The following is a 25,995-nucleotide window of genomic DNA, read 5'->3' as shown; positions in this document are numbered from 1 at the left end:
TTTAATTATTTTTGAAAAACCAAACTGTGTGCAAATTATACTTTAAGGGAACTATAAGCAAACAAGTAAACAAAAACTAGAAAATTAATACATAAATTTGGTAGTTTTCCTGGGAAAAAAACAAGATAAAATTTCCATTTTAAAATTTTAACACACTGACATTATGCCTTCTGAATTTTTCAGGTTGTGTTGGAGAAGACTCTTGAGAGTCCCTTGTACTGCAAGGAGATCCAACCAGTCCATTCTGAAGGCGATCAACCCTGGGATTTCTTTGGAAGGAATAATGCTAAAGCTGAAACTCCAGTACTTTGGCCACCTTATGCGAAGAGTTGACTCATTGGAAAAGACTTTGATGCTGGGAGGGATTGGGGGCAGGAGAAGAAGGGGACGACTGACGATGAGATGGCTGGATGGCATCATGGACTCGATGGGCGTGGGTGTGGGTGAACTCCGGGAGTTGGTGATGGACAGGGAGGCCTGGCGTGCTGTGATTCATGGGGTCGCAAAGAGTCGGACACAACTGAGTGACTGAACTGACCTGACTGATAACAGAATATTTTAGATAGTAAAGTCATTCACATAATGATACTTGAACAGACGATTCCTGTACTGTTAATATATTCTAGGTCTCTTGAATGTTTATCTAATAAAAACTATAGAACACTAACATCCTTAAAACTATGAAACACTGCAGAGTAAAACAAAGACCTTTGTAAATGTAGAAATATTATAAGTTCATGGATTGGAAGACCCTATTAGCGCTAGTGGTAAAGAATCTGCCTGCCAATGTAGCAGATGCAAGAGACGGGTTTAATCCCTGGGTTGGGAAGATCCCCTGGAGGAAGAAATGGCAACCACTCAGATACTCTTGCCTGGAAAAATCCCATGAACAGAGGTGCCTGGCAGGCTAGAGTCCATGGGTTGCAAAGAGTCAGATACGACTGAGCACTTGTTAGCAGCAGCAGCATAACACAATATTAATTCTTATCAAATTGATTTAGCTATACAAAAAGAGCATAAGAAAAATCTCAATAGTTTTATGTGAAATTCTCTTTTCAATATTAATTCTAAAATTTAGAGGGAAATACAAGTAAGTTAGTAAGTGTTAGTCGCTCAATTGTGCCTGACACTCTGAGACCCCAAGGACTACGGCCCACCAGGCTCCTCTGTCCATGAGTTTTCCAGGCAAGGTTACTCGAGTGGGTTGCTATTTCCTGCTCCAGGGGATATTCTCAACCCAGGGATCGAACCCGGGTCTCCTGCACTGCAGGCAGATTCTTTACTGACTGAGCTACAAGGGAAACCCAGGGAAATATAAAATGCCTAAAAAATCCTAGACAAGATTACGAGGAACAAAATTAATAGGACTTATACTGTCAGAATTAAAACATACTGTAAAGCTACTCCAGACACTCACATGATTATATCATAATTTTAAAAAAGTAAATGTTTAACAACAATTTTTCCAGTGGTCATGTATGGATGTGAAAGTTGGACTGTGAAGAAAGCTGAGCGCCGAAGAATTGATGATTTTGAACTGTGGTGTTGAAGAAGACTCCTGAGAGTCTCTTGGACTGCAGGGAGATCCAACCAGTCCATTCTAAAGGAGATCAGTCCTGGGTGTCCTTTGGAAGGACTGATGCTGAAGCTGAAACTCCAATACTTTGGCCACCTCATGTGAAGAGCTGACTCATTGGAAAAGATTCTGATGCTGGGAGGGATTGGGGGCAGGAGGAGAAGGGGATGACAGAGGATGAGATGGCTGGATGGCATCATCGACTCGATGGACATGAGTGTGAGTGAACTCCAGGAGTTGGTGATGGACAGGGAGACCTGGCGAGCTGCAATTCATGGGGTTGCAAAGAGTCAGACACGACTGAGCGACTGAACTGAACTGAAGGAAGAAAAGTGCTACATCAACAGAAACAATGGAAGACAGAGGACAATGGAATCATAAATTCTATACTCTGAGAGAAAGTAAAACTACTCTTGGCTTAGAATTATATACCCAGCAAATGTACATTTTAAATAAGTGTAAATTAAATACATTTTCAAATGAACAAATATGGGGTGTTTGTTTGCAATATTTGTTGAACATTATGTTTTTGCTTTTGTTTGACTATTGATAATCAACTGAATTCATTTCATGTTTACAGGCCTGCTCTTGTCATCTCATCTATCCTTATTTGATTTAAGAATGAATTTTCAAGAAATATGAAGTTGGGGAAAAGAACGTGCTATATTGTAGCACACATGTCGCAAGATATTTGATTTTTCTTTCACAAAATACTTTGGAATGTTGCTAATTAATTTCCAACAGGATAACACTGATCTTTTTGCTCACTGTGAAAGCATTTTAACATCTTCCAACTGCATGATGAATAACACTTAAATACTTTATCCTGTCATGGAAATTCCTACAAAGTCTTTCCTATCATAAATTCTCACTGCTTCCTGTGGTCCCGCTGATAATAAGCTACCTGTTTTCTTGCATGCTTCAAATGTCCCTCTGCACATACTGCTCCTTCTCTCTGAATTACCCCTAAACCCTTACATACACGTTTCACCTTTTCCTCCAAGGTTCAGCTGGATAGAACTACATTTCTTTGGAGAACTTTTTGATCCCATTAAATAATATAATTTCACTTTTCTCTGAATTCCTTATTTAATTCAAACTTCTATCAGTTCCTTAGGAAAATGATCCATGACTACTTCATTCATAGAGCCCTCTAAAATCAAAGTGTCCTGCATATTATTGACAATTAATATAGTTGTTAAATAAGAAAACAAAGCAAAATAATCTTTAACCAACTGTAAAATTTCATCAAATATAGGTTAGTACCATGTTATGGGTTTTTAACTTTAACAAGAATAATCTAATCAAATTTGCAGCCAGAATATAGATCCATATATTTAAAGAAACAAATTCAAAGTATGTAAACTGTTGTAGAGGACATAATTGGTTTTCGGCTGGGAAGCTCTCCCTGGAATAATAAATAAAGACCTTCCAGTCCCAGCCATATTCACCTGGTGAGTCAGTTGTGATCACCACATTCATATATATCCTGCCTGGATTCAGAAGGCATGTTTTTGTTGACTTTCATTTCATACCTTTCTATTTCCTGGTTTAAATAATATAGTATCTAGTAAATAAATGGAGTTGGCCTGAAACCAAGTAGGAATGTTACATTAAATTTACACCCAAATATATTATGAAAATGTTTTTACATTTATGCACTGCAGGTGGCTCAGAGGTTAGAGCGTCTCCCTGCAATGTGGGAGACCTGGGTTCTATCCCTGGGTCAGGAAGATCCCCTGGAGAAGGAAATGGCAACCCACTCCAGTATTCTTGCCTGGAGAATCCCATGGACAGAGGAGCCTGGTGGGCTACAGTCCACGGGGTTGCAGAGTCAGACACAACTGAGTGACTTCTATTTTCACTTCACTCTTCCCTTCACTCACTGCATTATTGAAATAGATATTATATAGTAAATCATTCTATTTTAACACTCATATTTAATAAGCCATTACATTCAAATCATTGATTTTATTAACTTATTTCAATCTTCTGTAACATTAAACACAATTTGGAGCAAATATTTGAACATGAACATATGCTTTTCTTTAGAACTTAAAAAATCATTGACGTGGGTTTTAAAACACATTGAGAATGCCATTATAGCTAAACAAATATATATTACACATTCTAGAATATTAAGAAAATTATCAAAGTGGCTCATAATTCTAGCATAAAATTAAGGTACTGTGTGATATATGTGATAAATACACAAAACTGATACATTTAAAAATAAACTATGGGTTTGATAATCTAACAAAGTTTAGGTAAACTTTCATTGACTTTCCAGTTTATTGCAATTTAAAAGTTTCTGTTCTACTGTTTAAAAATAAATTCCATGTTTCTTTTTTAACATCATCCTGAGAAAGATTATTTGAATCACGATATAGATAGATTAGGTGAATTTTGTATTTTTAAGAACACTTAAGAGGAGATACAGAGGTTCCATTTTGCACGTCCATGATTTACCCAGTGAAAAAGGCTTTGCATACATTTTGATGGGTTCTGACATATTTCTGCAGTAGTTTCATAACACAGTTGAGAGAAAATTCTTCATTAAAAATGGCATTTATCTTCTTAAACTTGTGAACAATACCAGCAACTGTTTAAGTCAGTTAAATAAAACTATGCTTTCATAATTTACTAAAATAAATCTCATTTTATGTGATATTTTTCTTTTTTCCATGAATTAACATGAAAGATTGTATCAAATGACAGATGTTTTTAGCGCTGGGAGCAAATTATATTAGATGACTTGCATGATGTTTGCAAAGCTTTTGACTTGCCTATAAATCTCTTCTAAATATTTGAAAGTGCTTTAGAACAAAAACTGGAAAAAAAAAACCTAGAGAATATGAAATAAGTAACAATTTTAGTAATGTACAAAATATATCAAACTTAAATACCATAAGACTGCTTAATCATGCGGGTGTATGAATGAATAGTTTCAAGCTTCAGACTGAATAGGGTATCATAACATGATATAATAAGGCAGCTTAGGAAGAATTTAAATAAATTAGATAAATATAATCTGTATACAGTAAATACGTATACACACACACACACATACACTGTGTCTTATACTTGTGTTATGTGTGTCTGTGCATGCGTGTTCTCAATCATCCTTCAATCAGTCATGTACATATGGCTTGGAGCCATAAACACTGGGAGACATGAACTGGGTTTACAGTGAGGGTGAGGTATATGTGTATAAAAGGGAGAAATTGCAAAAACATTTTGATGGTTATGATTTATTTAAACAGTAGTTGATATAGACTTTGTTTTTTTGCTAGTCCCTATATAAAGCTCTTTACCTAAATTAGATAATTAAAACTCTAAATAATCTTTGGGAAATGAAATAAATAATGTCTCTGTTTTAAATATAAACACACACATTTATAGTGCAGTTAGCCTTTAAGAAATTAGTAAGTGATAGAGCTGGGCTTTAGACCCACATTCACCTCAACTGTTGTACCAGTCAATCCTTTTTTCTAGATCTCTTTTCTTACAATGAACTTTTTAGAGAATATATGACTTCATGTATGTTAGCCTTTTAGTCTTCACAGTAATTATATGAAAGATAGCCATTCATTATCATGGCCACCACATTATAAATAAAAAAGATATAATTTAGAAACTTAAGACATTTGCTTCAGTTCTCATGGAGAATAAGTGGCAAAGCAGAAATTCAATCAGGCATTTTGACTTGGAAACCTATATCCTTAAACAGCACACCATACAAATGTTGTAGACAATACTTGCATAGTTATAAATATCTAACTTGCTCCATTAGGGAAATCAGTTGAAAAAAGTGGCCTCAAAGTGCAGTGTTTGATGTGACTCACCCATGGGAAATGGTAAGATGGGTAATGGTAAGAATGAAATGCATCTGAGTGTTTTCTATTTTCACCAATTATTCTAAGTTCTTTTTAAATTTCAATACTGTCAACTATGTAAACACACACACACACACACACACACACACACATTTTTTAAATGCAGAATTTAGGACTAATTGAAGTCAACTAAATCTCAGTGTCTTGGGACTAAGCCTAAGCTTTCTGTCCTAAAATACCCTAAGTTCGTCTTTGGTTTTACATATCTGTTTGGTTTTGTTTTGGCTTTATGGTCATTATACGTTACAGATTCCATCCAGGTTTACTTCTGCTTCACATAATTTTTTAAAATTTATATTTTCTTGTCAAATCATCTATGTGAGCCTTTAGAATGTACTCAAGCATTTAGAATGTGCTTTAGTATATCTGCCTGCAGTGTGGGAGACCCAGGTTTGATCCTAGGGTCAGGAAGATCCCTTGGAGGAGGAAATGGCAACACACTTCAATATTTTTGCCTGGGAAATCCCATGGACAGAGGAGCTGGTGGTGTCCATGGGGTCACAAAGAGTCAGACACAACTGAGAGACTAACACTTTTATACACACAGTTAGTATTTAATCAAATTAAGTACAGTATTTTATAATGTTTAGATCTGCATGCATTTCCCTTTTATTATTATTATTTTTTTAATCCTACATGGCATGTGGGATCTTATTCCTTGACCAGGGATCAAACTCTTACACCCACATTAGAGTCTTGACAACTGGACCCCCAGGGAAGCCCCCTCCTTTATCATTTTAAGTGAATATATTATTTTCTAATTAATTTTCATAATTTTATTATGTCATATTTTCAAAGACGCTACTCTTTGGTATAAGGATCAATGTAATTTTTACTTTCAAATCCATTAATTTATTCTTTTGTTTATATTAATGTATTTTAATGCATTAGTAATCTAATATTTTGAAAATCACTTTCATATTTCAGTTTATCTTAGGAATATTTCAACATTTAAAATGTGTGCCATCTGTCATAACTTGAATGTGTGTACTGTTTACTTTAATCACAATATATTTGAAGGGGGGAAAAGCAAGATAAAAAGAAAATGGGTATATTACATTTCTAAGTGACCCTTGAGTTTTGATCAAAGAACTTTTTTTATTACAAAATGGATTCAGTACTTCTTTACCAAAAACGAATTAAATTGATGACTGAGGAAAATATTTTCACTGTTTCCTCTCATATACCATTTACTAGTTTCCTTTGGAAAATTTAGTATTCCATTGGATAACATACATTTATACGTTTTCCTATAACTGAATGACAAAAAAATAAACAAGATGATTCAAAAATGAGCAAAATATTTCAATTAATTTCTATAAAGAAGATATACAAATGGCTAACAAGCACATAAGATGTTCAGAGCCTCCAAAAATAAAATCTGACACTGTTTCCACTGTTTCCCCATCTATTTCCCATGAAGTGATGGGACCGGATGCCATGATCTTTGTTTTATTTTTTTTTTTTTTGTTTTTTTTTTTTTTTTATTTTTAAATTTTAAAATCTTTAATTCTTACATGCATTCCCAAACATGAACCCCCTCCACCTCCCTCCCCATAACATCTTTCTGGGTCATCCCCATGCACCAGCCCCAAGCATGCTGCATCCTGCGTCAGACATAGACTGGAGATTCAATTCACATGATAGTATACATGTTAGAATGCCATTCTCCCAAATCATCCCACCCTCTCCCTCTCCCTCTGTGTCCAAAAGTCCGTTATACACATCTGTGTCTCTTTCCCTGTCTTGCATACAGGGTCGTCATTGCCATCTTCCTAAATTCCATATATATGTGTTAGTATACTGTATTGGTGTTTTTCTTTCTGGCTTACTTCACTCTGTATAATTGGTTCCAGTTTCATCCATCTCATCAGAACTGATTCAAATGAATTCTTTTAACGGCTGAGTAATACTCCATTGTGTATATGTACCACAGCTTTCTTATCCATTCATCTGCTGATGGACATCTAGGTTGTTTCCATGTCCTGGCTATTATAAACAGTGCTGCAATGAACATTGGGGTACATGTGTCTCTTTCAATTCTGGTTTCCTCGGTGTGTATGCCCAGAAGTGGGATTGCTGGGTCATAAGGTAGTTCTATTTGCAATTTTTAAGGAATCTCCACACTGTTCTCCATAGTGGCTGTACTAGTTTGCATTCCCACCAACAGTGTAGGAGGGTTCCCTTTCTCCACACCCTCCAGCATTTATTGCTTGCAGATTTTTGGATCGCAGCCATTCTGACTGGTGTGAAGTGGTACCTCATTGTGGTTTTGATTTGCATTTCTCTAATAATGAGTGATGTTGAGCATCTTTTCATGTGTTTGTTAGCCATCCGTATGTCTTCTTTGGAGAAATGTCTATTTAGTTCTTTGGCCCATTTTTGATTGGGTCGTTTATTTTTCTGGAGTTGAGCTGCAGAAGTTGCTTGTATATTTTTGAGATTAGCTGTTTGTCAGTTGCTTCATTTGCTATTATTTTCTCCCATTCAGATGGCTGTCTTTTCACCTTGCTTATATTTTCCTTTGTTGTGCAGAAGCTTTTAATTTTAATTAGATCCCATTTGTTTATTTTTGCTTTTATTTCCAGCATTCTGGGAGGTGGATCATAGAGGATCCTGCTATGATTTATGTCTGAGAGTGTTTTGCCTATGTTCTCCTCTAGGAGTTTTATAGTTTCTGATCTTACATTTAGATCTTTAATCCATTTTGAGTTTATTTTTGTGTGCGGTGTTAGAAAGTGATCTAGTTTCATTCTTTTACAAGTGGTTGACCAGTTTTCCCAGCACCACTTGTTAAAGAGATTGTCTTTACTCCATTGTATATTCTTGCCTCCTTTGTCAAAGATAAGGTGTCCATATGTGTGTGGATTTATCTCTGGGCTTTCTATTTTGTTCCATTGATCTATATGTCTGTCTTTGTGCCAGTACCATACTGTCTTGATGACTGTGGCTTTGTAGTAGAGTCTGAAGTCAGGCAAGTTGATTCCTCCAGTTCCATTCTTCTTTCTCAAGATTGCTTTGGCTATTCGAGGTTTTTGTATTTCCATACAAAGCTTGAAATTATTTGTTCTAGTTCTGTGAAAAATGTGGCTGGTAGCTTGATAGGGATTGCATTGAATCCCAAGTGGGCTTTATCCCAGGGATGCAAGGATTCTTCAATATCCGCAAATCAATCAATGTAATTCACCACATTAACAAATTGAAAAATAAAAACCATATGATTATCTCAATAGATGCAGAGAAGGCCTTTGACAAAATTCAACATCCATTTATGATAAAAACTCTCCAGAAAGCAGGAATAGAAGGAACATACCTCAACATAATAAAAGCTATCTATGACAAACCCACAGCGAACATTATCCTCAATGGTGAAAATTGAAAGCATTTCCCCTAAAGTCAGGAACAAGACAAGGGTGCCCACTTTCACCGCTACTATTCAACATAGTTCTGGAAGTTTTGGCCACAGCAATCAGAGCAGAAAAAGAAATAAAAGGAATCCAAATTGGAAAGAAGAAGTAAAACTCTCACTGTTTGCAGATGACATGATCCTCTACATGGAAAACCTAAAGACTCCACCAGAAAATTACTAGAGCTCATCAATGAATATAGTAAAGTTGCAGGATATAAAATCAACACACAGAAATCCCTTGCATTCCTATACACGAATAATGAGAAAGTAGAAAAAGAAATTAAGGAAACAATTCCATTCACCATTGCAACGAAAAGAATAAAATACTTAGGAATATATCTACCTAAAGAAACTAAAGAGCTATATATAGAAAACTATAAAACACTGATGAAAGAAATCAAAGAGGACACTAATAGATGGAGAAATATACCATGTTCATGGATTGGAAGAATCAATATAGTGAAAATGAGAATACTACCCAAAGCAATGATCTTTGTTTTATGAGTGTTGAGCTTTAAGCCAACTTTTTCACTCTCCTCTTTCACTGTCATCAAGAGGCTTTTTAGTTCCTCTTCACTTTCTGCCATAAGGGTGGTGTCATCTGCATATCTGAGGTTATTGATATTTCTCCCAGCAATCTTGATTCCAGCTTGTGTTTCTTCCAGTCCAGCATTTCTCATGATGTACTCTGCATAGAAGTTAAATAAGCAGGGTGACAATATACAACCTTGAGGTACTCCTTTTCCTATTTGGAACCAGTCTGTTGTTCCATGTCCAGTTCTAACTGTTGCTTCCTGACCTGCATACAGATTTCTCAAGAGGCAGGTCAGGTGGTCTGTATTCCCATCTCTCTCAGAATTTTCCACAGTTTATTGTGATCCACACAGTCAAAGGCTTTGGCATAGTCAATAAAGCAGAAATAGATGTTTTTTTCTGGAACTCTTGCTTTTTCCATGATCCAGCAGATGTTGGTAATTTGATCTCTGGTTCCTCTGCCTTTTCTAAAACCAGCTTGAACATCAGGAAGTTCACGGTTCACATATTGTTGAAGCCTGGCTTGGAGAATTTTGAGCATTACTTTACTAGTGTGTGAGATGAGTGCAATTGTGCGGTAGTTTGAGCATTCTTTGGCATTGCCTTCCTTTGGGATTGGAATGAAAACTGACCTTTCCCAGTCCTGTGGCCACTGCTGAGTTTTCCAAATTTGCTGGCATATTGAGTGCAGCACTTTCATGCATCATCTTTCAGGATTTGAAATAGCTCCACTGGAAGATGTGGTACATATATGCATTAATAAATAATACTACCATCAGTCAAGGAACAGAGAGATTAATAGTAAAAACAAAATAATGCTTCCTAAAAAGATTAGTAAGTGTGAACAATCCTGAAATTTTGAAACACTAACAAAATTAAATAATGGGAGAAATAATAACCATGGAGTCTAGATAGTGTTTAAAGTGTTAGTCACTCAGTCATGTCCGACTCTTTGCATCCCCATGGACTGTATCCCACCAGGCTTCTCTGTCCATGGAATTCTCTAGGCAAAAATACTGGAGTGGGTTGCCATTTCTTTCTTAGAACTGAATTTGTAGAATTACAAATTGACCTTCATTTCTATCTACATTTTTCCTAATGTATGTACTAATAAATTACTCATTTGTATTTCATAACTGTAAATATGACTCCACACTCTATATAAGACATATCCAGTAACTAGTTCTCTATTTATAGAACTGAAAATATTCTGTAAAGTTTAAGAAAAAGTTCAACTAAATGTTTTATCCTAATACGTACACACAGAGAGTAAATATACCTTGGTTTTAAAGGCATGCAATTATAATGTAATTATTATTCTCTTCAGTTTGATAATATTCTCCTGAGCAAAGCATTTAAAACATTAAAATATATTACAGCTTTACTTTCTTCACATGAACACTTTGAAAATATACTTAGTTCCAGTTTTCTTAAAACATTTTGACATAATACGTTTCCTTTCTTCAGTACGTTACATAGCATCAGATTTACAGAGTACATACAAACAGTACTTTTAGAATATATTCAATTCAGTTCAGTTCAGTCGCTCAGTCATGTCCGACTCTTTGTGACCCCGTGAACTGCAGCACGCCAGGCCTCCCTGTCCATCACCAACTCCTGGAGTTCACTCAAACTCATGTCCATCGAGTCAGTGATGCCACCCAGCCATCTCATCCTCTGTCGTCCCCTTCTCCTGCTGCCCCCAATCCCTCCCAGCATCAAAGTCTTTTCCAATGAGTCAACTCTTCGCATAAGGTGGCCAAAGTACTGGAGTTTCAGCTTCAGCATCATTCCCTCCAAAGAAATCCCAGGGCCGATCTCCTTCAGAATGGACTGGTTGGATCTCCTTGCAGTCCAAGGGACTCTCAAGAGTCTTCTCCAACACCACAGTTCAAAAGCATCAATTCTTCTGTGCTCAGCTTTCTTCACAGACCAACTCTCACATCCACCAACAGTTATTATATATTAAATCAAATAATTTAATTTGTAATATGTGCTTAAGAATTTTATTTCCCAACATGGACTTAATAAGAAATCTAGAATTGTATGTTAATTTTACTCATTAAAAATATTTTAGCATTTTCATTTAAATGTACTTCCTCCTTCAAGGTAGTGAACCCAAGATAAAATTTTCATGAAATAGATTTTATATATTTGATTCTTATGCTACATATTAATAAGTGGAATTCACTAGTTGCAAAGTTTGTGCAGTTTTCAGGAAACAGACAAAATATCCATGTGTTTTCACACAAAATGTTTAGAAAGATGATATTTGTAGATGACTTCCATATTAGAGTTCTCCAGAGAAATAGACTAATAGGATATATAGATATATAAGAAGAGATTCATTATGGGAAGAGATTCACTATGGGAATTGGTTCATGCAGTTTGGTAGGTTGAGATATATGATTATCTGGGGCTTGCAAGCTGCACATCCAGTAAGTTGGTGGTATAATGCAGGCAAGGTCCAAAGGCATGAGAAGCAGGACTCTCATGTCCAAGGGCATAAAAATGGACGTTGTATCTCAAGAGTGAGATACAACACTCCCTTTTTGCCTCTTCTTTGCCTATCAGTTCTACTTGTTTCCTCAACAGATTGGGTGATGTCCCCATCAATCACATTGGTGAGGCTGGTTTTCCTTATTTAATCTAATAAATTAAATGATCATCTCTTCTCTAGACATTTTCACGACTATACTCAGAAATAATGTTTAACCAGCTATCTGGGCAACTCTTAGACCATTCAAGTTGATACATTAACCATCACAGCACCTCATAAAATGTGTGTACCACAGTACAATTCACAGAGTTGGTGTAATTGGCAAAAATTGGAAGGATAATTTGCTTCTTATATGCATTGATTTTTAAATAACTTAGTGTTATCTATATACAAGTATTATGATAATGTCAAGAAACATAAGTAATGATATTTTGAAAAATGTGGCTCCATAAAAAAAGGCACCAAACAAAAGGGTGAAGATTTTGGCACAGAAAGTAGATACTTAAGTTTTGTTAAAATGAAAATCATTCTTATGTGTGTGACATCAGTGTAGCATGATAATTTTAATACATTTAAAAACTATTTTTGAGGAAAATATTTCTAAAATGAGTATATCTTCTCTTTTTTCTTAGTTTCAAAGTCATACACATCCATGTAAAGTATCTAGAAAATATAGATTGAGAAATTGTATAAATTTTATTAAAATAATGTTTAAATAACTTGACAAACTCAAATAAATAATGTATAACATTAAAATTATCAACCTGTTATTTATGGTCTATGAGGTGAATTCAACCTGGCTTTAATTTTAATCACATCTCGACCTTCAATTATGCATATTCTATGCTTACTATTGTTGATGTATGTGACTTTTCATCCAACGTTGACAGTGTCAGATAGGAAACTTCCAATGCATCAAGGTAAAGATGACAAATTGATGTGTGTACACAACTATTTCTCATATGCTTCATTAGTCCTAAGATGAATTGAGAAGTTATTGTGACCCATATTGCCCTTCTTACACTGTACTTACATATTTACTTTGGAGATTCAGGAATCTCCATGCATATGTATATGCATTTGATCAGTTTAGGATTGTTTATTACTGAAAAAGTGACTTCTTCTCTACCAAGGCTTATTATTATTTGGGATGAAGAATCTCCAATTAGGGTCCTTAACTTTTACTTAAAATGTCTTCATAAGCTTCATGATATAGCTCGGTATTTTGCAAATTGCATTCTTCAGATGGCTAATTATTTTTTATAGTCTCTCAATAGAATATTTCATTCAGTTCAGGGTTTCTTTTTTTAATTCACTATAGTCTCTGTCAATGATTCTTTTTATGTGTCCAAAATCAGATGCAAAGCCAAGAGATTTATCTATATTTTCATATTGTTTAGTTTATTATTTAATCCATTATCATTTCCATGCATTCATTAAAGAACAGACAATGTTGAGAGGAAGCCACTCTGGGTTTTAAGTTACTTTTGTCACAAATCTGTTACATTTATCTCTAGAGTTACTAACCAAAATATCTCCTTAACCATTCAAATCTTTTGGTATATCTTTACATTAAAAATATATTATTGACAGAGAATACTATTCTGAACAGTGAAAGTTTTCAAGTGCTCTCATTTTTAATAATTTTGATTAGAAGAATTATTAGTGCTCACATTGTATATCATGTATTATGTGTCTAAATTCTGTATGTGGACATTTTCCCTCTTTTAAATGATTCTATTTACTCCTAGATAATTAAGTCTATATTTTTATTCTCATGGTAAACTGTAATCATGTTCTAAATTCACATTAGATATTATCTCCACCATAAAGGTCTTTTTGACTTTTATCCAATACCAAATATAATTAGCCTCTACTTTGTTACTATTACTGTTGCACCTTCTGCAATGATTCTGTATGGCAAATAACACACTGCTTTGTTATCTACTTATATGTCTGACTCTCATAGAGAAGCTGTATTTTATTCTTAATTGAATTAAAATTGAATTAATGATACAAAATATATTTAATATGTTGTAGTAAAAATATAAAACTAATAGCACTTATAAAATTCTTGAGAATTTAAAATGTGCTAAAATTTAATTAGTTGAATTAAATTAATTAATTATCTTTTGATAACATTTGTTAATTTTACATATTGATGATATATTGCAGACTTTCAGATAGATATAAAAATATTAAAGTTGATCTCTTTTTTAAAAGTATAGGTAAACATGATATTTGATGAGTCTTGACTTTTTTCTAAATCATCATTTAAAAGTACTAAAAATACCATTTTGATGTAATGGAATGACAGAGAAAAAATAGTATTTTAGCATTAGGTATTAGGTAAAGGATATGATTTGTTTCCAATGCAAACCATTCAACATCACATTAATCCACATCTCCATGAATTCAATCAATAATGCTGAAGAAGATGAAATTGAATGTTTCTATGAAGGTCAACAAGAACTTCTAAAACTATCACCAAAAAGAGATGTCCTTTTCATTGTAGGGGATTGGAAGCAAAAGTAGGACGTCAGAGACACCTACAGTAACAGTCAAGCTTGGCCTTGGAGTATAAAATGAAGCAGGGAAAATGCTAACAGAGTTTTGTCAAGAGAACACACTGAACATGGCAAACACCCTCTTTCAACAACACAACAGATGACTCTACATATGGACATCATCATCAGGTCAATATTGAAAACAGACTGATTATATTCTTTGCACCCAGTGATGGAGATGCTTTAAGTGGTCAGCAAAAATAAGGCCTGGAGCTGACTTAGGCTCAGATCATGAGCATCTTATTGCAAAATTTAGATTTAAATTGAAGAAAGGAGGAAAAACCACTAGGCCATTCAGGTGTGACCTAAATCAAATCCCCTATGATTATTCAGTGGAGGTGATAAATAGATTCATGTGATTAGATCTGATAGACAGAGTTCCTGAAGAATAATGAACAGAAGTTCTCAACATTATACAAGAGGTGGTAACCAAAATCAACCCAAAGAAAAAGAAACGCAAGAAGACAAAGTTGTTGCTTGAGGAGGCTTTATAAATAGCTAAGAAAAGAAGAGAAGCAAAAAGCAAGGGGGGAAGGGAAAAACATGCTCAACTGAATGCAGAGATCCATAGTGGAGCAAGGAGAGATAAGAAGACCTTCTTCGATGAACAATGCAAAGAAATATAGGTAAACATGAGAATGGGAATGACTAGAGGTCTCTTCAAGAAAATTACAGATATCAAGGGAATATTTCATGCAAGGATGGGCACAATAAAGGACAGAAACAGTAAGGAATTAAGAGAAGCACAAAAGATTAGGAAGTAGCAACGATACATAGAAGAACTATACAAAAAAGATCTTAATGACTCAGATAACCATGATGGTGTGGTCACTCACCTACAGCCAAACATCCTGGAGTGTGAAGTCAAGTGAAAGCATTATTATTAACAAAGTTAGCAGACGCGATGCAATTCCAGCTAAGCTATTTCAAATCTTACATGCTATACACAGTATATCAGCCAATTTTGAAAACTCAGCAGTGGCCTCAGGATTAGAAAAGGCTCAGTTTTCATTTCAATCCCAAAGAGAGGCAATACCAAAGAATGTTTAAACTACTGTACAACTGTGCTCATTTTACATGCTAGCAAGGTTATGCTCAAAATCCTTTAAGTTAGGCTTCAATAGTACAGGAACAGAGAACTTCCAGATGTGCAAGTTGTGTTTAGAAAAGGTAAAGGATCAGAGATCAAATTGCCAATATTTGTTGGATCTCAAAGAAAGGAAGGGAATTCTATATATATAAAAAAAAAATCTACTGTTTCATTGATTACACTGAAGACTTTGATTGCATGGATCACAATAAACTGTGGGAAATTCTTAAACAGAACACCTTACCTGCCTTCTGAGAAACCTGTATACAGGTCATGAAGCAACAGTTAGGATTGGACATGGAACAACAGACTGGTTCCAAATTGGGAAAGGGGTATGTCAAGGCTGTATATTGTCACCCTGCTTATTTAACTTGTATGTAGAATCAAGATCGCTGGGAGAAATATCAATAACCTCAGATATACAGATGACACCACCCTTATGGCAGAAAGTGAAGAAGAACTAAAGAGCCTCTTGCAGAAAGTGAAAGAGGAAAGTAAAAATATTGGCTTAAAGCTCAACATTCAGAAAACTGAGATCATGGCATCTGGTACCATCACTTCATTGCAAATAGATGGGAGAACAGTGGAAACAGTGACAGACTTTATTTTGGGGCTCCAAAATCACTGCAGATGGTGACTGCAGCTATGAAATTAAAAGAGGCTTGCTCCTTGGAAGAAAAGTTATGACCAACCTAGACAGTATATTAAAAAACAGAGACATTACTTTGCCAACAAAGTCCATCTAGCCAAAGCTGTGGTTTTCCAGTAGTTTAAGGATGTGAGAGTTGGACTATAAAGAAAGCTGAGTGTAAAGAACCGGTGCTCTTGAACTGTGGTGTTGGAGAAGACTCTTGAAGAGTCCCTTGGACAGCAACGAGATCTAACCAGTCCATCCTAAAGGAAATCACTCCTGAATATTCATTGGAAGGACTGATGTTGAAACTAAAACTCCAATACTTTGGCCACCTGATGTGAAGAACTGTCTCATGGAAAAGACCCTGATGCTGGGATAGATTGAAGGCAGGAGAAGGGGACGACAGAGGATGAGATGGTTGGCTGGCATCACTGACTCAATGGACATGAGTTTGAGTAAACTCTGGGAGTTTGGAGATGGACAGGGAGGCCTGGCATGCTTCGGTCCATGGGGTCACAAAGAGTTGGACACGACTGAGCAACTGAACTGAACTGATGGCTGTCTATTGTCACCCACCCTGCTTATTTAACCTCTATGCAGAGTAGATCATGTAATATTCTGGGCTGAATGAAGCACAAGCTAGAATCAAGATTGCTGTGAAAAATAACATCAGATATACAGATGATACCATTCTAATGGCAGAAAGTAGAGGAACTAAAGAGTTTCTTGATAAGGGTGAAAGAGGAGAATGAAAAAGCTGGCTTAAAACTCAATGTAGCAAACTAAGATCATGGTATCTGGCAAATAGAAGGGGAGAAAGTGGAAGTACTGACAGATTTTAATTTCCTGGTCTCCAGAATCACTGCAGAAAGTGACATTATCCATCACATTAAAATACGCTTGTTCCTTGGCAAACCTAGACAGCATATGAAAAAGCAGATACATCACTTTGCCAACAAAGGTGCAAATAGTCAAAGTTATAGTCTCTCCAGTAGTCATGAAAGGATGTGAGAGCTGGACCATGAAGAAGACTGAGCATTTAAGAACTGATGTTTTCAAATTGTGGTGCTGGAGGATACTCTTCAGAGTCCCTTAGGTTGCAAGGAGATCAAACTAATCAATCTTGTGGAAATCAACCCTGAACATTCATTCATGGAAGGACCTATGCTGAAGCTGAAGCTCCAATACTTTGGCCACTTTATGTGAGGAGCCAACTCACTGGAAAAGACACTGTTGCTGAGAAATATTGAAGAAAAAATAAGAAGGTAGCAGCAGAGTTTGAAATGGTTAGATAGCATCACTGACTTGATGGACATGAGTTTGAGCAGACTCTAGGGGATAATGAAGGACAGGGCAGCCTGGCATGCAGCAGTCCATGGGGTCACAATATAAGTCAGGGCTTAGCGACTGAATAACAACAACTGTACTATTAACATATCCTATAAAATGAAACATTTTAATAACAAACAAAGAATTCTATTTTGGTTCTTCAAATGTTGCGTAATTTTTGATAGTTACTGATAGATTCCCAACTCAAATTCTTACTGATGTTTCAAGCAGAAGATCTGCATCAATGCAAGAGTTTTTCAAACGGGTAAATTTCTGTTTCTATGCTGGGAAGTAGTAGATAAAGCATGTTATCTGTGAATTTGAAAAAAGATTCAATTTCCAGACCAAACAAGAATGGAAATTTAGAAATGTACAAATGTTCAATTTCTTCTTCTATAAATGAGAATTAATGAAAATACTCAACATTAATTTGCTATTTGATTATTAAGTGTATGAATCTCTCAAGTGATTCATCAAATAAAGATACCAAAATAATGACTGACTTTTACAATGATAGTGATAGTGGCGGTGCATGTTGTTTAGTCACTCAGTTCTGTCCAACTCTTCTGCAACACCATGGACTGTAGCCCATCAGGCTCCTCCATCCATGGGATTTTCTAGGCAAGAACAGTGGAATTGGTTGCCATTTCCTTCTCCTTCATCACCATCTTTCTCCATCTCCACCACTGGTGGTGCACAGTGAAAAGTAACTAGAATTATTCAAATGATCGCAATATGAAAATTGTACATGGAAAAATTTAGAGATAGTCTATAGAGTAGACATGAGAATTTTACTAGCATCCTTGAGAGGATGATATATATAACATCCTATTTCCTTATTCTCAACAGTTACACTTCATGTCGACTGTAAAATAGGCAAATAGCAGAAGATCTGTCCATCCTCTAGTAACCTTTATTAATTCAAAAAATTAGCAGATCAAGATAGCAGAGTCGGAAGATGACGAGGTCACCTCCACTTATGAACACATCAAAAGTACAATATACATTGAAAAATTCTCACTGAAAACAAACTGGCAGAGGACTCTCCTATAACCAAAGCTATAAAGAAAGAGCCACATGGAGCCAGGTAGGAAAGAGAAGTAATCACATCAGGACTTGTGCCCCTAAGAGAGTACACAGAGGGGTGGGGTGAATAACAGGCTGCCAGAAATTTTAGGAAATTAGGAACTGGCCTAGTATATATCAAGGCTTGTACTAGGCACCCACTTCAGCTCTTCTTGCTTCCATGCTACTAGCCACTGGGGTGAAGGTGCTTTGCCAAGGACAGAACACTTTGAATGATTAGTGTCAGCTTGGACCTGATCCTAAGGACTTCAGCTCCAGCACCTTGGAACATGTACACATTTCTAACCAGAGAGCCATGACCACAAAGCATAGGAGAATGCCAGGCTCATATCTAGCCCTGGCTCTAGCCCGTTCATCTTCAGCTCTTCCTCCCATCCACCCATGACAAAGACTCTCATTAGAGTTGGTATAGAGGGAACATACCTCAAGGGAATAAAGGTCATTTATGACAAACCCACAGCTAATATCATAAAAATGATGAAAAGCTGAAAGATATTTTTCTTTTCTAAAATCAGTAACAAGACAAGGATGCCCACTCCTGCCGCTTCTATTTAACATAGTATTGTGAGTCCTTGCTGCAGCAATCAAACAAGAAATAAAAAGGATCCATAATGGAAAGAAAAAAAAAAACTGTCACTATTGCACGGGATATAATATTGTACTAAGAAAACCATAAAATCTCTACTTAAAAACTATTAGAAGTAATATTAAGTTGCAGAAGACAACACTGATATACAAAATTATGCTTTTGTGTATACTAATAATGAATAATCAGGAGAATAAAGCAAAAAAAAAAAACTCATTTAAAATCACATCAAAGGAATAAAATACATAAGAATAAGCTTCAACTAAGGGTAAAAAAAGACCTATACTCTAAAGTATAAAATGCTGATAAAGGAAATTACAGATGATACAAAGACATGGAAAGATATCTCATGTCCATGGATTACACAAATTAATATTGTTAAAAGGTCCATAAAACACAAAGAAATCTACAGATTAACACTATCTCTATCAAAATGCCCACAGATATTCTCACCAAAGATGATGCACTTAAAGCCAGTTCAGTTCAGTTCAGTCACTCAGTCGTGTCCGACTCTTTGCGACCCCATGAATCACACCACGTCAGGCCTCCCTGTCCATCACCAACTCCGGAGTTCACTCAAACTCATGTCCATCAAGTCGGTGATGCCTTCCAGCTATCTCATCCTCTGTCATCCCCTTCTCCTCTGCCCCCAATCCCTCCCAGCATCAGAGTCTGTAGAACATAGCAGTAATTACATTACATGCAGAATAATTGCCCTATTTATATACAGAGGTATATTTGCATGAGGTGGCCAAAGTATTGGAGCTTCAGCTTCAATATCAGTCCTTCCAATGAACATCCAACACTGATCTCCTTTAAATGGACTGGTTAGATCTCCTTGGAGTCCAAGGGACTCTCAAGAGTCTTCTTCAACACCACAATTCAAAAGCATCAATTCTTCAGCACTCAGCTTTCTTCACAGTCCAACTCTCACATCCATACATGACCACTGGAAAAATCACAGCCTTGACTAGATGGACCTTGTTGACAAAGTAATGTCTCTGCTTTTTAATATGCTATATAGGTTGGTCATGGAGAAGGCAATGGCAACCCACTCCAGTACTCTTGCCTGGAGAATTCCAGGGACTGGGGAGCCTGGTAGGCTGCCATCTATGGGGTCACACAGAGTCGGACACGACTGAGGTGACTAAGCAGCAGCAGGTTGGTCATAACTTTCCTTTCAAGGAATATGCATCTTTTAATTTCATGGCGGTAGTCACCATCTGCAGTGATTTTGGAGCCCAAAAAAATAAAGTCTGACACTGTTTCCCCATCTATATCCCATGAAGTGATGGGACCAGATGCCATGATCTTAGTTTTCTGAATGTTGAGCTTTAATCCAACTTTTTCACTCTCTTCTTTCACTTTCATCAAGAGGCTTTTGAGTTCCTCTTCACTTTCTGCCATAAGGGTGGTGTCATCTCCATATCTGAGGTTATTGATATTTCTTCTGGCAATCTTGATTCCAGCTTGTGCTTCCTCCAGCCCAGCATTTCTCATGATGTACTCTGCATAGAAGTTAAATAAGCAGGGTGACAATATACAGCCTTGAGGTACTCCTTTTCCAATTTGGAACCAGTCTGTCATTCCATGTCCATTTCTAACTGTTGCTTCCTGATCTGCATATAGGTTTCTCAAGAGGCAGGTCAGGTGGTCTGGTCTTCCCATCTCTTGAAGAATTTTCCACTGTTTATTGTGATCTACACAGTCGTAGGCTTTGGCATAGTCAATAGAGCAGAAATAGGTGTTTTTCTGGAACTCTCTTGCTTTTTCCATGATCTTGTAGATGTTGGCAATTTGATCTCTGGTTCCTCTGCCTTTTCTAAAACCAGCTTGAACATCTGGAAGTTCACGGTTCACGTATTGCTGAAGCCTGGCTTAGAGAATTTTGAGCATTACTTTACTAGCATGTGAGATGAGTGCAATCATGCAGTAGTTTGAGCATTCTTTGGCATTGCCTTTCCTTGGGATTGGAATGAAAACTGACCTTTTCCAGTCCTGTGGCCACTGCTGAGTTTTCCAAATTTGCTGGCATATTGAGTGCAGCACTTTCACAGCATCATCTCTCAGGATTTGAAATAGCTCAACTGGAATTCCATCACCTCCACTAGCTTTGTTTGTAGTGATGCTTTCTAAGGCCCACTTGACTTCACATTCCAGGATGTCTGGCTCTAGGTGAGTGACCACACAATTGTGATTATCTTGGTCATGAAGATCTTTCTGTACAGTTCTTCTTTGTATTCTTGCCACTTCTTCTTAATATCTTCTGCTTCTGTTAGGTGCATACCATTTTTGTCCTTTATCGAGCCCATCTTGCATGAACTTTTCCCTTGGTATCTCTAATTTTCTTGAAGAGTCTCTAGTCTTTCCCATTTTGTTGTTTTCCTCTATTTCTTTGCATTTGCTGCTAAGGAAGGCTTTCTTATCTCTCCTTGCTATTGTTTGGAACTATGCATTCAGATGCTTATATCTTTCCTTTTCTCCTTTACTTTTTGCTTCTCTTCTTTTCACAGCTATTTGTAAGGCCTCCCTAGACAGCCATTTTCCTTTTTTACATTTCTTTTCCGTGGGGATGGTTTTGATCCCTGTCTCCCGTACAATGTCAGGAACCTCCGTCCATAGTTCATTAGGCACTCTATCTATCAGATCTAGGCCCTTAAATCTATTTCTCACTTCCACTGTATAATCATAAGGGATTTGATTTAGGTCATACCTGAATGGTCTAGTGGTTTTCCCTACTTTATTCAATTAAGTCTGAATTTGGCAATAAGGAGTTCATGATCTGAGGCACAGTCAGCTCCATAAAGTCAGTTAATGCATAACAAAGAAAGTAAGGATATACAATGAGGAAAATTCAGTCTCTTTAATAAGTTGTTCTGAGAAAACTGGAGTGCTACATGAAAAGGGATGCAATTAGGACACTTTTTCACACTATATGCACACACAAAATGGATTAAATACTTAAATCTACAATAAGAAACAATAAACTCCTAGAATAAAATGTAGGCAGAACCTTTTTTACATAAATTATAGCACCATTTTTCTATCTCCCAAAGCAAAAGAAATGAAAGTAAAAATAAGTAAGAGCTAATTAAATGAGAGCAACTTAAACTTTAAAGCTTTTGTTCAAAGTGTGTGCTTAGTCGCTCAGTCATGTCTGAGTCTCTGCAACCCCATATTGTAGTCTGTCAGGGCCCTCTATCCATGAGTTTCTCCAGACAAGAATACTGGAGAAAGTTGCCATTTCCTTCTCCAGGGGGTCCTCCCGACCCAGGGATCAAACCTGGGGGTCTCCTGCATTACAGGTAGATTCTTTTCTGCTGAGCCACCAGGGAAACTCAAACTACTGAATAAGAGAAAGTCTCTCCAAGTAATACAACCAATAATGAGGTAATATCTAGAATATATGAACAGCACACCAACTCAGTAACAAACAATCTAACAAATGGACAAATGGACAGAAGATTGGAATAGATATTTTTCCAGACTACATACCGATATCAACAGGTACATGAAAAGATGCTCAACGCTTTAATGAGAAATGTGCAAATAAAAAAACACAAAAAGATATCTCACACCTGTCAAAATGGCTTTTATCAAAAAGTCTACAAATAGCAAACATTGGTGAGGATATGGAGAAAAGAGCACCCTTGTACACTGTTGGGGACATGTAGATTGATCCAGTCACTATGAAAAACAGTTTGGAGTTTCTTCAAAACACTAAAAATAGAACTACCATATGGCCCAGAAATTGCACTCATAGGTATATATCCAAAAAATAGAAAAACACTAATTTGAAAAAACACATGTACCCTAATGTTCATAGCAGCATTATTTACAATAGCTAAATTATAAAAGCAACCTAAGTGTCAATTAACAGATGATTAGATAAATAACATGTCTCTCTTTCTCTGTCTCTGTCTCTCTCTCTTGAGCACACATGCTCAGAGGATGAAATATTAGCCATTAATAAGAATGAAATTTCACCTTTTGCATCAACATGGATGGACCTGGAAGATATTATGCTTAGTGAATTTAAGTCAGCAGAGATAGAAAAATACTATTTTTATCACTAATCTGTGAAATCTACAAAATGAAATAAATGCATGAATATGAAAAAACAAAAAAGGAGTTAGAGATATAGAGAATAAATTAGTGGTTATCAATGGGGAGAGGGAAGGTTGGAAAGGGCAAGACAGGGGTAGGAAATTAAGAAATACAAATTTAAAATAAGATACAGAATATATTGTACAGCACAGGGAAAATATCCATATTTTATGATAACTTTTAAATTGAGTATAATCTATAAAATACTGGATCACTGTGTTTCACACTTGAAGCTAATAACTCATCTATATTTCAATAAAAATGGTGTGTTCATTTTTTTTATCAGTTCCACATAAGTGTGATAACTTTTTTGAGTTCAATGAATTTTATAAGACTTTACTGCCCTGCTTTAAGATTCAGTTATGTATACTTTTCTCCAAAATATACAAATCTATAAACCAGTGAAAGCAAACTATAGTTAATTTAAATCCTTATGCTATTCCTTTCTAATTATCTGAAAGAGTCAAGGATTTTTTATGTCAATTTACACCAAATAAAAATAAAATAAATTTGGGTTTATAAAATGAATACAGTACAGAACCAGAAAAGCATATAATTGAAAAATACTGTAGGTAAAGGGTGAATGAGAATAAGTTCTTTAAAACAGATTACAATGAAATGGGGCAATTATTGAGAAAAAATGTGGATTCTCAATATGATTTAAGACACAACAACCATGAAATTAGAGCAAGAAGAATAAATATGGAGTATATCCAAATAGTTTTATAAAGATAGCAACACTATATACAATGCATACATTTCATTATAGCAGTTAAAAGAGAAGTATGAATCTTGAGAAAATAAAATTGCTGAAAGTAAAGGAATGAAATTAAGTTTACTTGACCTTGAACAATCTGAGACAACAACATTTGGATCTGTTGTTCACAATAATGTTTTCAAAATAATGTTTGTTTGGAAATTAAAACATTAAGATGAATGTGAAATCACAACTGCCTCATTTGCTGTGAAATTCTGGATCTATGGAAATGTATCTGGTCATGAGTTACTGTGAGTGAGCCTGCAGGCCATGAAATATGTGCATGTTAGTTCAGTTCAGCCACTCAGTCTTTGTGGCTCCATGGACTGCAGGATGCCAGGCTTCCCTGTTCATCACCAACTCCTGGAGCTTGCTCAAACTTATGTCCATTGAGTCAGTGATGCCATCCAACCATCTCATCTTCTGTCCTCTACTTCTCCTGCCTTCAATCTTTCCTAGAATCAGGGTCTTTTCTAATGAGTCAGTTCTTGACATCAGGTGGCCAAAGTATTGGAGTTTCAGCATCAGTCCTTCCAATAAATATTCAGGACTGATTTCCTTTAGGATGGACTGGTTTGATCTCCTTGTAATCAAAGGGACTCTCAAGAGTCTTCTCCAACACCACAGTTTAAAAGCATCAATTCTTTGGCAGTCAGCTTTCTTTACAGTCTAACTCTCACATCGTTAATGGCTAATGGAAAAAACACAGCTTTGACTAGACGGATGTTGTCGGCAAAGTGATGTCTCTGCTATCTATGTTGGTCAGAGCTTTTCTTCCAAGGAGCAAGCATCGTTTAATTTCATGGCTGCAGTCATCATCTGCAGTGAGTTTGGAGCCCCCAAAAATAAAGTCTGTCATGCTTTGCATTGTTTCCCCATCTATTTGCCATGAAGTGATGGGACTGGATGCCATGATCTTAGTTTTTTGAATGTTGAATTTTAAGCCAGCTTTTTCACTGTCCTCTTTCACTTTCATCAAGAGGCTCTTTAGTTCTTCACTTTCTGCCATAAGGGTAGTGTCATCTGCATATCTGAGGTTATTGATATTTCTCCCAGCAATCTTGATTCCAGCTTGTGCTTCATCCAGCCCAGCACTTCACATGATGTACTCTGCATAGAAGTTAAATAAGTAGGTTGACAATATACAGCCTTGACATACTTCTTTCCCAATTTGGAGCCGGTCTGTTGTTCCATGTCTGGTTCTAACTGTTGCTTCTTGACCTGCATACAGAATTCTCAGGAGGCAGGTTAGGTGGTATGGTATTACCATCAATTTAAGAATTTTCCACAGTTTGTTGTAATCTATACAGTCAAAGGTTTTAGCATATTCATTGAAGCAGAAGTAGATGTTTAAAAAAAAAAATTGTTGAAAAGTCACTAAGTCATGTCTGACTCTTTCTGATCTATGGACTGCAGTATGTCAAGCTTCCTTGTCCTTTATTATCTCCTGGACTTTGCTCAGACTCATGTCCAATGAGTTGGTGATGCCATCCACGCATCTCATTCTCTGTCACACCATTTTACTTCAGGCCTCAACCTTTCCCAGCATCGGGGTCTTACTCCCAATTAATCAGCTCTTTGCATCAGGTAACCAGAGCACTGGAGCTTCAGCCTGAGCATCAGGGTTGGTTTGTTTCCAAATGAATCAGGGTTGATTTCCAATGAACATTCCAATGAATATTCAGAGTTGATTTCTTTCACAATTGACTGGTGTGATAAAAAATAATCTGTTGGAAACTTAAGACTGTTGCTTCTGTGTGTCAAAGTGATTTGCATACATCTTTGCTCTCAAGCGCAGCAGATGCATGTGCCCCATTTTAATGAGTAAAGACACAGAGGTAGCTCCAGGGTCAAGTGATGAAGATGCTGAGCAAGCTGCATTTTCTGTTCAGTTCCTTTTGTCAAGTCACATAAACAAAATATT

This window comes from Ovis aries, chromosome 16, assembly GCF_016772045.2.
Source record: "Ovis aries strain OAR_USU_Benz2616 breed Rambouillet chromosome 16, ARS-UI_Ramb_v3.0, whole genome shotgun sequence".
Taxonomy (NCBI): domain Eukaryota; kingdom Metazoa; phylum Chordata; class Mammalia; order Artiodactyla; family Bovidae; genus Ovis; species Ovis aries.
The sequence above is the reverse complement of the archived record's forward strand: the minus strand, read 5'-3'. Positions refer to the sequence as shown.